At 47.0% G+C, this 16,729-nt stretch overlaps 1 protein-coding gene across 3 annotated transcripts in view; it reads left to right on the forward strand.

The window, feature by feature from the left end:
- Nucleotides 1-16,729, forward strand: part of LOC137344338 (myosin-binding protein H-like) — a 168,639-nt gene that overhangs the window by 21,900 nt on the left and 130,010 nt on the right. The window lies entirely within an intron of this gene.

Genomic DNA, 16,729 nt, shown 5'->3' on the forward strand with positions numbered 1-16,729 from the left:
TATAGTGAGTCCCTGTCTCCAGTCTGGGACTGTATATATAGTGTGTCCCTGTCTCCAGTCAGGGACTGTATATATAGTGAGTCCCTTTCTCCAGTCTGTGACTGTTTTTATAGTGAGTCCCTGTCTCCAGTCTGGGACTGTATATATAGTCAGTCCCCGTCTCCAGTCTGGGACTGTATGTATAGTGAGTCCCTGTCTCCAGTCTGGGAATGTATATATAGTGAGTCCCTGTCTCCAGTCTGGCACTGTATATAGAGTGAGTCCCTGTCTCCAGTCTGGGACTGTTTTTATCATGAGTCCCTGTCTCCAGTCTGGCACTGTATATATAGTCAGTCTCCGTCTCCAGTCTGGGACTGTATATGTAGTGAGTCCTGTCTCCAGTCTGGGACTGTGTATATAGTGAGTCTCTGTCTCCAGTCTGGGACTGTATTTTCAGCCAGTCCCTGTCTCCAGCCTGGGACTGTGTATATCGTGAGTCCCTGTCTCCAGTCTGTGACTGTATACATAGTGAGTCCCTGTCTCCTGTCTGTGACTGTATACATAGTGAGTCCCTGTCTCCAGTCTGTGACTGTATATATAGTGAGTCCCTGTCTCCAGTCTGGGACTGTATATATAGTGAGTCCCTGTCTCCAGACTGTGACTGTATACATAGTGAGTCCCTGTCTCCAGACTGTGACTGTATACATAGTGAGTCCCTGTCTCCAGTCTGTGACTGTATACATAGTGAGTCCCTGTCTCCAGTCTGTGACTGTATACATAGTGAGTCCCTGTCTCCAGTCTGTGACTGTATATATAGTGAGCCCCTGTCTCCAGTCTGGGACTGTATATATAGTGAGTCCCTGTCTCCAGACTGTGACTGTATATATAGAGAGTCCCTGTCTCCAGCCTGTGACTGTATATATAGTGAGTCCCTGTCTCCAGTCTCTGACTGTAAATATAGTGAGTCCCTGTCTCCAGTCTGGAACTGTAAAGATAGTCAGTCCCCGTCTCCAGTCTGGGACTGTATACATAGTGAGTCCCTGTCTCCAGTCTGGGACTGTATATATAGTGAGTCCCTGTCTCCAGTCAGGGACTGAATATATCGTGAGTCACTGTCTCCAGTGTGGGAATCTATATATAGTGAGTCCCAGTCTCCAGCCTGCGACTGTATATATAGTGAGTCCCTGTCTCCAGTTTGTGACTGTATCGACAGTGATTCCCTGTCTCCAGTCTGCGACTGTATATATAGTGAGTCACTGTCTCCAGTCTGCGACTGTATATATAGTTAGTCCCTGTCTCCAGTCTGTGACTGTATATACAGTGAGTCCCTGTCTCCAGTCTGTGACTGTATTTATAGTGAGTCCCTGTCTCCAGTCTGTGACTGTATATATAGTGAGTCCCTGTCTCCAGTCTCGGACTGTATATATAGTGTGTCCCTGTCTCCAGTCTGGGACTGTATATATAGTGAGTCCCTTTCTCCAGTCTGTGACTGTTTTTATAGTGAGTCCCTGTCTCCAGTCTGGGACTGTATATATAGTCAGTCCCCGTCTCCAGTCTGGGACTGTATGTATAGTGAGTCCCTGTCTCCAGTCTGGCACTGTATATATAGTGAGTCCCTGTCTCCAGTCTGGGACTGTTTTTATAATGAGTCCCTGTCTCCAGTCTGGGACTGTATATATAGTCAGTCCCCGTCTCCAGTCTGGGACTGTATATGTCGTGAGTCCCTGTCTCCAGTCTGGGACTGTGTATATAGTGAGTCTCTGTCTCCAGTCTGGGACTGTATTTTCAGCCAGTCCCTGTCTCTAGCCTGGGACTGTATACATAGTGAGTCCCTGTCTCCAGTCTGTGACTGTATACATAGTGAGTCCCTGTCTCCAGTCTGTGACTGTATACATAGTGAGTCCCTGTCTCCAGTCTGTGACTGTATATATAGTGAGTCCCTGTCTCCAGTCTGGGACTGTATATATAGTGAGTCCCTGTCTCCAGACTGTGACTGAAAACATAGTAAGTCCCTGTCTCCAGACTGTGACTGTATACATAGTGAGTCCCTGTCTCCAGTCTGTGACTCTATACATAGTGAGTCCCTTTCTCCAGTCTGTGACTGTATATATAGTGAGTCCCTGTCTCCAGTCTGGGACTGTATATATAGTGAGTCCCTGTCTCCAGACTGTGACTGTATACATAGTGAGTCCCTGTCTCCAGTCTGTGACTGTATTTATAGTGAGTCCCTGTCTCCAGTCTGTGACTGTATATATAGAGAGTCCCTGTCTCCAGCCTGTGACTGTATATATAGTGAGTCCTTGTCTCCATTCTGGGACTGTATTTATAGTCAGTCTCTGTCTCCAGTCTGTGTCTGTATATTTCGTGGGAGCTTGTCTCCAGTCTTGGACTGTGTCTATAGAGAGTACCCGTCTCCAGTCTGTGAATGTTTTTAAAGTGAGTCCCAGTCTCCAGTCTGGGACTGTATATATAGTGAGTCCTTGTCTCCAGTCTGGGACTGTGTATATAGTGAGTCCCTGTCTCCAGTCTGGGACTGTATATAGAGTGAGTCCCTGTCTCCAGTCTGGGACTGTATATATAGTGAGTCCCTGTCTCCAGTCTGTGACTGTATATATAGTGAGTCCCTGTCTCCAGCCTGTGACTGTATATATAGTGAGTCCCTGTCTCCTGTCTGTGACTGTATTTGTAGTGTGTCCCTGCCTCCAGACTTTGACTGTATATATCGTGAGTCCTTGTCTCCAGTCTGGGACTGTGTATATGGTGAGTCCCTGTCTCCAATCTGGGACTGTTTTTATAATCAGTCCCTGTCTCCAGTCTGTGACTGTATCTTTAGTGAGTCCCTGTCTCCAGTCTGTGTCTGTATATTTCGTGGGACCTTGTCTCCAGTCTTGGACTGTGTCTATAGAGAGTACCCGTCTCCAGTCTGTGAATGTTTTTATAGTGAGTCCCTGTCTCTCGTCTGTCACTCTATATATAGTGAGTCCCGGTCTCCAGTCTGTCACTCCATATATAGTGAGTCCCTGCAGTCTGTGACTGTTTATAAAGCGAGTACCTGTCTCCAGTCTGTGACTGTATGTGTAGGGAGTCCCTGTCTCCAGTCTCTGACCGGCAATATACTGAGTCCCTGTCTCCTGTCTCTGACTGTATTTATAGTTAGTCCCCGTCTCCTGACTTTGACTGTGTATATAGTGAGTCTCTGTCTCCAGTCTGGGACTGTATATATAGTGAGTCCCTGTCTCCAGTCTGGGACTGTATATATAGTGAGTCCCTGTCTCTAGTCAGGGACTGAATATATCGTGAGTCACTGTCTCCAGTGTGGGAATCTATATATAGTGAGTCCCAGTCTCCAGCCTGCGACTGTATATATAGTGAGTCCCTGTCTCCAGTTTGTGACTGTATAGACAGTGAGTCCCTGTCTCCAGTCTGCGACTGTATTTATAGTGAGTCCCTGTCTCCAGTCTCTGACTGTAAATATAGTGAGTCCCTGTCTCCAGTCTGGAACTGTAAAGATAGTCAGTCCCCGTCTCCAGTCTGGGACTGTATACATAGTGAGTCCCTGTCTCCAGTCTGGGACTGTATATATAGTGAGTCCCTGTCTCTAGTCAGGGACTGAATATATCGTGAGTCACTGTCTCCAGTGTGGGAATCTATATATAGTGAGTCCCAGTCTCCAGCCTGCGACTGTATATATAGTGAGTCCCTGTCTCCAGTTTGTGACTGTATAGACAGTGAGTCCCTGTCTCCAGTCTGCGACTGTATTTATAGTGAGTCCCTGTCTCCAGTCTCTGACTGTAAATATAGTGAGTCCCTGTCTCCAGTCTGGAACTGTAAAGATAGTCAGTCCCCGTCTCCAGTCTGGGACTGTATACATAGTGAGTCCCTGTCTCCAGTCTGGGACTGTATATATAGTGAGTCCCTGTCTCCAGTCAGGGACTGAATATATCGTGAGTCACTGTCTCCAGTGTGGGAATCTATATATAGTGAGTCCCAGTCTCCAGCCTGCGACTGTATATATAGTGAGTCCCTGTCTCCAGTTTGTGACTGTATCGACAGTGATTCCCTGTCTCCAGTCTGCGACGGTATATATAGTGAGTCACTGTCTCCAGTCTGCGACTGTATATATAGTTAGTCCCTGTCTCCAGTCTGTGACTGTATATACAGTGAGTCCCTGTCTCCAGTCTGTGACTGTATTTATAGTGAGTCCCTGTCTCCAGTCTGTGTCTGTATATATAGTGAGTCCCTGTCTCCAGTCTCGGACTGTATATATAGTGTGTCCCTGTCTCCAGTCTGGGACTGTATATATAGTGAGTCCCTTTCTCCAGTCTGTGACTGTTTTTATAGTGAGTCCCTGTCTCCAGTCTGGGACTGTATATATAGTCAGTCCCCGTCTCCAGTCTGGGACTGTATGTATAGTGAGTCCCTGTCTCCAGTCTGGCACTGTATATATAGTGAGTCCCTGTCTCCAGTCTGGGACTGTTTTTATAATGAGTCCCTGTCTCCAGTCTGGGACTGTATATATAGTCAGTCCCCGTCTCCAGTCTGGGACTGTATTTTCAGCCAGTCCCTGTCTCTAGCCTGGGACTGTGTAAAAAAGTGAGTCCCTGTCTCCAGTCTGTGACTGTATACATAGTGAGTCCCTGTCTCCAGTCTGTGACTGTATACATAGTGAGTCCCTGTCTCCAGTCTGTGACTGTATATATAGTGAGTCCCTGTCTCCAGTCTGGGACTGTATATATAGTGAGTCCCTGTCTCCAGACTGTGACTGAAAACATAGTAAGTCCCTGTCTCCAGACTGTGACTGTATACATAGTGAGTCCCTGTCTCCAGTCTGTGACTCTATACATAGTGAGTCCCTTTCTCCAGTCTGTGACTGTATATATAGTGAGTCCCTGTCTCCAGTCTGGGACTGTATATATAGTGAGTCCCTGTCTCCAGACTGTGACTGTATACATAGTGAGTCCCTGTCTCCAGTCTGTGACTGTATTTATAGTGAGTCCTTGTCTCCATTCTGGGACTGTATTTATAGTCAGTCTCTGTCTCCAGTCTGTGTCTGTATATTTCGTGGGAGCTTGTCTCCAGTCTTGGACTGTGTCTATAGAGAGTACCCGTCTCCAGTCTGTGAATGTTTTTAAAGTGAGTCCCAGTCTCCAGTCTGGGACTGTATATATAGTGAATCCCTTTCTCCATTCTGGGACTGTATATATAGTGAGTCCTTGTCTCCAGTCTGGGACTGTGTATATAGTGAGTCCCTGTCTCCAGTCTGGGACTGTATATAGAGTGAGTCCCTGTCTCCAGTCTGGGACTGTATATATAGTGAGTCCCTGTCTCCAGTCTGTGACTGTATATATAGTGAGTCCCTGTCTCCAGCCTGTGACTGTATATATAGTGAGTCCCTGTCTCCTGTCTGTGACTGTATTTGTAGTGTGTCCCTGCCTCCAGACTTTGACTGTATATATTGTGAGTCCTTGTCTCCAGTCTGGGACTGTTTTTATAATCAGTCCCTGTCTCCAGTCTGTGACTGTATCTTTAGTGAGTCCCTGTCTCCAGTCTGTGTCTGTATATTTCGTGGGACCTTGTCTCCAGTCTTGGACTGTGTCTATAGAGAGTACCCGTCTCCAGTCTGTGAATGTTTTTATAGTGAGTCCCTGTCTCTCGTCTGTCACTCTATATATAGTGAGTCCCGGTCTCCAGTCTGTCACTCCATATATAGTGAGTCCCTGCAGTCTGTGACTGTTTATAAAGCGAGTACCTGTCTCCAGTCTGTGACTGTATGTGTAGGGAGTCCCTGTCTCCAGTCTCTGACCGGCAATATACTGAGTCCCTGTCTCCTGTCTCTGACTGTATTTATAGTTAGTCCCCGTCTCCTGACTTTGACTGTGTATATAGTGAGTCTCTGTCTCCAGTCTGGGACTGTATATATAGTGAGTCCCTGTCTCCAGTCTGGGACTGTATATATAGTGAGTCCCTGTCTCTAGTCAGGGACTGAATATATCGTGAGTCACTGTCTCCAGTGTGGGAATCTATATATAGTGAGTCCCAGTCTCCAGCCTGCGACTGTATATATAGTGAGTCCCTGTCTCCAGTTTGTGACTGTATAGACAGTGAGTCCCTGTCTCCAGTCTGCGACTGTATTTATAGTGAGTCCCTGTCTCCAGTCTCTGACTGTAAATATAGTGAGTCCCTGTCTCCAGTCTGGAACTGTAAAGATAGTCAGTCCCCGTCTCCAGTCTGGGACTGTATACATAGTGAGTCCCTGTCTCCAGTCTGGGACTGTATATATAGTGAGTCCCTGTCTCTAGTCAGGGACTGAATATATCGTGAGTCACTGTCTCCAGTGTGGGAATCTATATATAGTGAGTCCCAGTCTCCAGCCTGCGACTGTATATATAGTGAGTCCCTGTCTCCAGTTTGTGACTGTATAGACAGTGAGTCCCTGTCTCCAGTCTGCGACTGTATTTATAGTGAGTCACTGTCTCCAGTCTGCGACTGTATATATAGTTAGTCCCTGTCTCCCGTCTGTGACTGTATATACAGTGAGTCCCTGTCTCCAGTCTGTGACTGTATTTATAGTGAGTCCCTGTCTCCAGTCTGTGTCTGTATATATAGTGAGTCCCTGTCTCCAGTCTCGGACTGTATATATAGTGTGTCCCTGTCTCCAGTCTGGGACTGTATATATAGTGAGTCCCTTTCTCCAGTCTGTGACTGTTTTTATAGTGAGTCCCTGTCTCCAGTCTGGGACTGTATATATAGTCAGTCCCCGTCTCCAGTCTGGGACTGTATGTATAGTGAGTCCCTGTCTCCAGTCTGGCACTGTATATATAGTGAGTCCCTGTCTCCAGTCTGGGACTGTTTTTATAATGAGTCCCTGTCTCCAGTCTGGGACTGTATATATAGTCAGTCCCCGTCTCCAGTCTGGGACTGTATATGTCGTGAGTCCCTGTCTCCAGTCTGGGACTGTGTATATAGTGAGTCTCTGTCTCCAGTCTGGGACTGTATTTTCAGCCAGTCCCTGTCTCTAGCCTGGGACTGTGTAAAAAAGTGAGTCCCTGTCTCCAGTCTGTGACTGTATACATAGTGAGTCCCTGTCTCCAGTCTGTGACTGTATACATAGTGAGTCCCTGTCTCCAGTCTGTGACTGTATATATAGTGAGTCCCTGTCTCCAGTCTGGGACTGTATATATAGTGAGTCCCTGTCTCCAGACTGTGACTGAAAACATAGTAAGTCCCTGTCTCCAGACTGTGACTGTATACATAGTGAGTCCCTGTCTCCAGTCTGTGACTCTATACATAGTGAGTCCCTTTCTCCAGTCTGTGACTGTATATATAGTGAGTCCCTGTCTCCAGTCTGGGACTGTATATATAGTGAGTCCCTGTCTCCAGACTGTGACTGTATACATAGTGAGTCCCTGTCTCCAGTCTGTGACTGTATTTATAGTGAGTCCCTGTCTCCAGTCTGTGACTGTATATATAGAGAGTCCCTGTCTCCAGCCTGTGACTGTATATATAGTGAGTCCTTGTCTCCATTCTGGGACTGTATTTATAGTCAGTCTCTGTCTCCAGTCTGTGTCTGTATATTTCGTGGGAGCTTGTCTCCAGTCTTGGACTGTGTCGAAAGAGAGTACCCGTCTCCAGTCTGTGAATGTTTTTAAAGTGAGTCCCAGTCTCCAGTCTGGGACTGTATATATAGTGAATCCCTTTCTCCATTCTGGGACTGTATATATAGTGAGTCCTTGTCTCCAGTCTGGGACTGTGTATATAGTGAGTCCCTGTCTCCAGTCTGGGACTGTATATAGAGTGAGTCCCTGTCTCCAGTCTGGGACTGTATATATAGTGAGTCCCTGTCTCCAGTCTGTGACTGTATATATAGTGAGTCCCTGTCTCCAGCCTGTGACTGTATATATAGTGAGTCCCTGTCTCCTGTCTGTGACTGTATTTGTAGTGTGTCCCTGCCTCCAGACTTTGACTGTATATATAGTGAGTCCTTGTCTCCAGTCTGGGACTGTGTATATGGTGAGTCCCTGTCTCCAATCTGGGACTGTTTTTATAATCAGTCCCTGTCTCCAGTCTGTGACTGTATCTTTAGTGAGTCCCTGTCTCCAGTCTGTGTCTGTATATTTCGTGGGACCTTGTCTCCAGTCTTGGACTGTGTCTATAGAGAGTACCCGTCTCCAGTCTGTGAATGTTTTTATAGTGAGTCCCTGTCTCTCGTCTGTCACTCTATATATAGTGAGTCCCGGTCTCCAGTCTGTCACTCCATATATAGTGAGTCCCTGCAGTCTGTGACTGTTTATAAAGCGAGTACCTGTCTCCAGTCTGTGACTGTATGTGTAGGGAGTCCCTGTCTCCAGTCTCTGACCGGCAATATACTGAGTCCCTGTCTCCTGTCTCTGACTGTATTTATAGTTAGTCCCCGTCTCCTGACTTTGACTGTGTATATAGTGAGTCTCTGTCTCCAGTCTGGGACTGTATATATAGTGAGTCCCTGTCTCCAGTCTGGGACTGTATATATAGTGAGTCCCTGTCTCTAGTCAGGGACTGAATATATCGTGAGTCACTGTCTCCAGTGTGGGAATCTATATATAGTGAGTCCCAGTCTCCAGCCTGCGACTGTATATATAGTGAGTCCCTGTCTCCAGTTTGTGACTGTATAGACAGTGAGTCCCTGTCTCCAGTCTGCGACTGTATTTATAGTGAGTCCCTGTCTCCAGTCTGTGACTGTATATATAGTGAGTCCCTGTCTCCAGTCTCGGACTGTATATATAGTGTGTCCCTGTCTCCAGTCTGGGACTGTATATATAGTGAGTCCCTTTCTCCAGTCTGTGACTGTTTTTATAGTGAGTCCCTGTCTCCAGTCTGGGACTGTATATATAGTCAGTCCCCGTCTCCAGTCTGGGACTGTATGTATAGTGAGTCCCTGTCTCCAGTCTGGCACTGTATATATAGTGAGTCCCTGTCTCCAGTCTGGGACTGTTTTTATAATGAGTCCCTGTCTCCAGTCTGGGACTGTATATATAGTCAGTCCCCGTCTCCAGTCTGGGACTGTATATGTAGTGAGTCCCTGTCTCCAGTCTGGGACTGTGTATATAGTGAGTCTCTGTCTCCAGTCTGGGACTGTATTTTCAGCCAGTCCCTGTCTCTAGCCTGGGACTGTGTAAAAAAGTGAGTCCCTGTCTCCAGTCTGTGACTGTATACATAGTGAGTCCCTGTCTCCAGTCTGTGACTGTACACATAGTGAGTCCCTGTCTCCAGTCTGTGACTGTATATATAGTGAGTCCCTGTCTCCAGTCTGGGACTGTATATATAGTGAGTCCCTGTCTCCAGACTGTGACTGAAAACATAGTGAGTCCCTGTCTCCAGACTGTGACTGTATACATAGTGAGTCCCTGTCTCCAGTCTGTGACTGTATATATAGTGAGTCCCTGTCTCCAGTCTGGGACTGTATATATAGTGAGTCCCTGTCTCCAGACTGTGACTGTATACATAGTGAGTCCCTGTCTCCAGTCTGTGACTGTATATATAGAGAGTCCCTGTCTCCAGCCTGTGACTGTATATATAGTGAGTCCTTGTCTCCATTCTGGGACTGTATTTATAGTCAGTCACTGTCTCCAGTCTGTGTCTGTATATTTCGTGGGAGCTTGTCTCCAGTCTTGGACTGTGTCTATAGAGAGTACCCGTCTCCAGTCTGTGAATGTTTTTAAAGTGAGTCCCAGTCTCCAGTCTGGGACTGTATATATAGTGAGTCCTTGTCTCCAGTCTGGGACTGTGTATATAGTGAGTCCCTGTCTCCAGTCTGGGACTGTATATGGAGTGAGTCCCTGTCTCCAGTCTGGGACTGTATATATAGTGAGTCCCTGTCTCCAGTCTGTGACTGTATATATAGTGAGTCCCTGTCTCCTGTCTGTGACTGTATTTGTAGTGTGTCCCTGCCTCCAGACTTTGACTGTATATATAGTGAGTCCTTGTCTCCAGTCTGGGACTGTGTATATAGTGAGTCCCTGTCACCAATCTGGGACTGTTTTTATAATCAGTCCCTGTCTCCAGTCTGTGACTGTATCTTTAGTGAGTCCCTGTCTCCAGTCTGTGTCTGTATATTTCGTGGGACCTTGTCTCCAGTCTTGGACTGTGTCTATAGAGAGTACCCGTCTCCAGTCTGTGAATGTTTTTATAGTGAGTCCCTGTCTCTCGTCTGTCACTCTATATATGGTGAGTCCCGGTCTCCAGTCTGTCACTCCATATATAGTGAGTCCCTGCAGTCTGTGACTGTTTATAAAGCGAGTACCTGTCTCCAGTCTGTGACTGTATGTGTCGGGAGTCCCTGTCTCCAGTCTCTGACCGGCAATATACTGAGTCCCTGTCTCCTGTCTCTGACTGTATTTATAGTTAGTCCCCGTCTCCTGACTTTGACTGTGTATATAGTGAGTCTCTGTCTCCAGTCTGGGACTGTATATATAGTGAGTCACTGTCTCCAGTCTGGGATTGTATATACAGTGAGTCCTTGTAGTCTGTGACTAATTATAATAGGAATCTTACAACACCAGGTGATAGTCCAACAAATTTATTTTAAAATCACAAGCTTTCGGAGATTATCTCCTTCGTCAGATGAATGAATGAAAAGGTTCTCAAATCGCATATCTTATACTATGTTGGGACAGCATCACACCAATCAAAAGGTGTCGTTGTTATTCAAACAGGCCAGTCACGGAGAACAGCACGTCCCACTACACAGGATATACATTGTGTCTATTACACAGGCGGGCAGAAAGAAACTCAAAATGGCAGAGAGAGAGAGAGAGAGAATTTTGAAAAACATATAAATTTTTTCCCCCAAAACGCCAACATTTTCATGCACAAGTTCGAGCACGACTTCTTCACTGCACAGGACCTCCAAGCAACGCTATACACCAGATACATCGACAACATTTTCTTCCTATGGACCCACGGCGAAGAATCACTGAAGAGACTACACGATAACATCAACAAGTTCCATCCCACCATCAAACTCACCATGGACTACTCCTCAGAATCGGTTTCTTTCTTGGACACACAAATCTCCATCAAAGACGGGCACCTCAGCACCTCACTCTACCGCAAGCCCACGGACAACCTCACGATGCTCCACTTTTCCAGCTTCCACCCCAACCACGTCAAAGAGGCCATCCCCTATGGACAGGCCCTACGAATACACAGGATCTGCTCAGACGAGGAGGAACGCGATGGACACCGACAGACGCTGAAAGACGCCCTCGTAAGAACGGGATATGACGCTCGACTTGTCGATCGACAGTTCCGACGGGCCACAGCGAAGAATCGCATAGACCTCCTCAGAAGACAAACACGGGACGCAACCAACAGAGTACCCTTCGTCGTCCAGTACTTCCCCGGAGCGGAGAAACTACACCATGTTCTCCGCAGCCTTCAACATGTCATCGATGACGACGAACACCTCGCTAAGGCCATCCCCACGCCTCCACTGCTCGCCTTTCAACAGCCACCCAACCTCAAACAGACCATCGTTCGCAGCAAGTTACCCAGTTTTCAGGAGAACAGCGTCCACGACACCACACAACCCTGCCACGGCAACCTCTGCAAGACTTGCCAGATCATCGACACGGATACCACCATCACATGAGAGGACACCACCCACCAGGTACATGGTTCATACTCCTGTGACTCGGCCAACGTTGTCTACCTCATACGTTGCAGGAAAGGATGCCCCGGAGCATGGTACATTGGCGAGACCATGCAGACACTGCGACAACGGATGAACGGACACCGCGCAACAATCGCCAAACAGGAGGGTTCCCTCCCAGTCGGGGAACACTTTAGCAGTCAAGGACATTCAGCCACCGATCTTCGGGTAAGCGTTCTCCAAGGCGGCCTTCGAGACACACGACAACGCAAAATCGTCGAGCAGAAGTTGATAGCCAAGTTCCGCACCCATGAGGACGGCCTCAACCGGGATCTTGGGTTCATGTCATGCTACACGTAACCCCACCAGCAAAAAGGGGGAAAAAATGTATATGTTTTTTAAAATTCTCTCTCTCTCTCTCTCTCTCTGCCATTTTGAGTTTCTTTCTGCCTGCCTGTGTAACAGACACAATGTATATCGAGTGTACTGGGACGTGCTGTTCTCCGTGACTGGCCTGTTTGAATAACAACGACACCTTTTGATTGGTGTGATGCTGTCCCAACATAGTATAAGATATGCGATTTGAGAACCTTTTCATTCATTCATCTGACGAAGGAGATAATCTCCTAAAGCTTGTGATTTTAAAATAAATTTGTTGGACTATAACCTGGTGTTGTAAGATTCCTTACATTTGTCCACCCCAGTCCATCACGGCATCTCCACATCATGACTAATTATATAGTGAGTCCCCGTCTCCAGTCTGGGACTGTATATAAAGTGAGTCCCTGTCTCCAGTCTGTCACTGTTTTTATCGTGAGTCCCCGTCTCCAGTCTGGGACTGTATATACAGTGACTCCCTGTCTCCAGTCTGGGACTGTATATATAGTGAGACCCTGTCTCCATTCTGGTACTGTATATATAGTGAGTCCCTGTCTCCAGTCTGGGACTGTTTTTATCGTGAGTCCCTGTCTCCAGTCTGTGACTGTATATATAGTGAGTCCCTGTCTCCAGTCTGTGACTGTATATGTAGTGAGTCCCTGTCTCCAGTCTGGGACTGTGTCAAAAGAGAGTACCCTTCTCCAGTCTGTGAATGTTTTTATAGTGAGTCGCAGTCTTCTGTCTGTGACTGTGCATATAGTGAGTCCCTGTCTCCAGTCTGGGACTGTATAGAAAGTGAGTCCCTGTCTCCAGTCTCTGACTGGCAATATACTGAGTCCCTGTCTCCAGTCTGTGACTGTATATATAGCGAGTCCCAGTCTCCAGTCTCTGACTGGCAATATACTGAGTCCCTGTCTCCTGTCTCTGACTGTATTTTCAGCGAGTCCCTGTCTCTAGCCTGGGACTGTATACATAGTGAGTCCCTGTCTCCAGTCTGGGACTGTATATCGTGAGTCCCTGTCTCCAGTCTGTGTCTGTATATTTTGTGGGAGCTTGTCTCCAGTCTTGGACTGTGTCGATAGAGAGTACCAGTCTCCAGTCTGTGAATGTTTTTATAGTGAGTCCCTGTCTCCAGTCTGGGACTGTATATATAGTGAATCCCTGTCTCCAGACTGTGACTGTATATATAGTGAGTCCCTGTCTCCAGACTGTGACTGTATAGAAAGTGAGTCCCTGTCTCCAGACTGTGACTGTATATATAGTGAGTCCCTGTCTCCAGACTGTGACTGTATTCATAGTTAGTCCCCGTCTCCTGACTTTGACTGTATATATAGTGAGTCCCTGTCTCCAGTCTGGGACTGTATATATAGTGAGTCCTTGTAGTCTGTGACTATTTATGTAGTGAGTCCCCGTCTCCAGTCTGGGACTGTGTATATAGTGAGTCCCTGTCTCCAGTCTGTGACTGTTTTTACAGTGAGTCCCTGTCTCCAGTCTGGGACTATATATAAAGTGAGTCCCTGTCTCCAGTCTGGGACTGTTTTTATGGTGAGTCCCTGTCTCCAGTCTGTGACTGTATATACAGTGAGTCCCTGTCTCCAGTCTGGGACTGTTTTTATCGTGAGTCCCTGTCTCCAGTCTGTGACTGTATATATAGTGAGTCCCTGTCTCCAGTCTGTGACTGTATATAAAGTGAGTCCCTGTCTCCAGTCTGTCACTGTTTTTATCGTGAGTCCCCGTCTCCAGTCTGGGACTGTATATACAGTGACTCCCTGTCTCCAGTCTGGGACTGTATATATAGTGAGACCCTGTCTCCATTCTGGTACTGTATATATAGTGAGTCCCTGTCTCCAGTCTGGGACTGTTTTTATCGTGAGTCCCTGTCTCCAGTCTGTGACTGTATATATAGTGAGTCCCTGTCTCCAGTCTGTGACTGTATATGTAGTGAGTCCCTGTCTCCAGTCTGGGACTGTGTCAAAAGAGAGTACCCTTCTCCAGTCTGTGAATGTTTTTATAGTGAGTCGCAGTCTTCTGTCTGTGACTGTGCATATAGTGAGTCCCTGTCTCCAGTCTGGGACTGTATAGAAAGTGAGTCCCTGTCTCCAGTCTCTGACTGGCAATATACTGAGTCCCTGTCTCCAGTCTGTGACTGTATATATAGCGAGTCCCAGTCTCCAGTCTCTGACTGGCAATATACTGAGTCCCTGTCTCCTGTCTCTGACTGTATTTTCAGCGAGTCCCTGTCTCTAGCCTGGGACTGTATACATAGTGAGTCCCTGTCTCCAGTCTGGGACTGTATATAGTGAGTCCCTGTCTCCAGTCTGTGTCTGTATATTTTGTGGGAGCTTGTCTCCAGTCTTGGACTGTGTCGATAGAGAGTACCAGTCTCCAGTCTGTGAATGTTTTTATAGTGAGTCCCTGTCTCCAGTCTGGGACTGTATATATAGTGAGTCCCTGTCTCCAGACTGTGACTGTATAGAAAGTGAGTCCCTGTCTCCAGACTGTGACTGTATAGAAAGTGAGTCCCTGTCTCCAGACTGTGACTGTATAGAAAGTGAGTCCCTGTCTCCAGACTGTGACTGTATATATAGTGAGTCCCTGTCTCCAGACTGTGACTGTATATATAGTGAGTCCCTGTCTCCAGACTGTGACTGTATATATAGTGAGTCCCTGTCTCCAGACTGTGACTGTATTCATAGTTAGTCCCCGTCTCCTGACTTTGACTGTATATATAGTGAGTCCCTGTCTCCAGTCTGGGACTGTATATATAGTGAGTCCTTGTAGTCTGTGACTATTTATGTAGTGAGTCCCCGTCTCCAGTCTGGGACTGTGTATATAGTGAGTCCCTGTCTCCAGTCTGTGACTGTTTTTACAGTGAGTCCCTGTCTCCAGTCTGGGACTATATATAAAGTGAGTCCCTGTCTCCAGTCTGGGACTGTTTTTATGGTGAGTCCCTGTCTCCAGTCTGTGACTGTATATACAGTGAGTCCCTGTCTCCAGTCTGGGACTGTGTCCATAGAGGGTACCCGTCTCCAATCTGGGACTGTATATATAGTGAGTCCCTGCAGTCTGCGACTGTTTATAAAGCGAGTCCCTGTCTCCAGTTGGGGACTGCATATGTAGTGAGTCCCTGTCTCCAGTCTGTGACTGTTTATGCAGCGAGTCACTGTCTCCATTCTGTGACTGTATATGTAGTGATTCCCTGTCCACAGTCTGTGACTGTTTTTACAGTGAGTCCCTGTCTCCAGTCTTTGACTGTATTTCTAGTGAGTCCCTGTCTCCAGTCTGTGACTGTATATAAAGTGAGTCCTTGTCTCCAGTCTGGGACTGTGGATATAGTGAGTCCCTGTCTCCAGTCTGTGACTCTGCATATGGTGAGTCCCTGTCTCCGGTCTGGGCCTGTATGTGTAGGGAGTCCCTGTCTCCAGTCTCTGACTGTATTTATAGTTAGTCCCCGTCTCCTGACTTTGACTGTATATATAGTGAGTCTCTGTCTCTAGCCTGTGACTGTATATATAGTGAATCCCTGTCTGCAGCCTGTGACTGTATATACAGTGAATCCCTGTCTGCAGCCTGTGACTGTATATATAATGAATCCCTGTCTGCAGCCTGTGACTGTACATATAGTGAGTCCCTGCAGTCTGTGACTGTTTGTAAAGCTAGTCACTGTCTCCAGTTTGTGACTCTTTATATAGCGAGTACCTGTCTCCAGTCTGTGACTGTATGTCCAGGGAGTCCCTGTCTCCAGTCTGTGACTGTATGTCCAGGGAGTCCCTGTCTCCAGTCTCTGACTGGCAATATACTGAGTCCCTGTCTCCTGTCTCTGACTGTATATATATTGAGTCTCTGTCTCCAGACTGGGACTGTATTTTCAGTGAGTCCCTGTCTCCAGTCTTTTACTGTGTATATAGTGAGTCCCTGTCTCCAGTCTGGGACTGTATATATAGTGAGTCCCTGTCTCCAGTCTGGGACTGTATATATAGTGAGTCCCTGTCTCCAGTCTGGGACTGTATATAAAGTGAGTCCCTGTCTCCAGTCTGGGACTGTATATAAAGTGAGTCCCTGTCTCCAGTCTGTGACTGTATATATCGTGAGTCCCTGTCTCCAGTCTGCGACTGTGTCTATAGAGAGTACCCGTCTCCAGTCTGGGACTGTATATATAGTGAGTCCCTGTCCCCAGTCTGTGACTGTATATATGGTAAGTCTCTGTCTCCAGTCTGTGTCTGCATATATCGTGAATCCCTGTCTGCTGTCTCTGACTGTATTTACAGTTAGTCCCTGTCTCCAGTCTGTGACTGTTTTTATAGTGAGTCCCCGTCTCCAGTCTGGGACTGTATATATAGTGAGTCCCTGTCTCCAGTCTGTGACTGTTTATGTAGTGATTCCCTGTCTACAGTCTGTGACTGTATATGTAGTGAGTCCCTGTCTCCAGTCTGTGATTGTATATGCAGTGATTCCCTGTCTCCAGTCTGTGACTGTAGATGTAGTGAGTCCCTGTCTACAGTCTGTGACTGTTTATGTAGCGAGTCCCTGTCTCCAGTCTGTGACTGCATGTGTAGTGAATCCCTGTCTCCAGTCTGGGACTGTATTTATAGTGAGTCCCTATCTCCAGTCTGGGACTGGATATATAGTGAGTCCCTGTAGTCTGTGACTGTTGAAAAGCGAGACCCTGTCTCCAGTCTGTATCTGAAAATATAGTGAGTCTGGGACTGGAAATATAGCGATGAGTCGTCTCGAGTCTGGGAC

The sequence above is a fragment of the Heptranchias perlo genome, chromosome 27 (genome assembly GCF_035084215.1).
Source record: "Heptranchias perlo isolate sHepPer1 chromosome 27, sHepPer1.hap1, whole genome shotgun sequence".
NCBI classification, from domain to species: Eukaryota; Metazoa; Chordata; class Chondrichthyes; order Hexanchiformes; family Hexanchidae; genus Heptranchias; species Heptranchias perlo.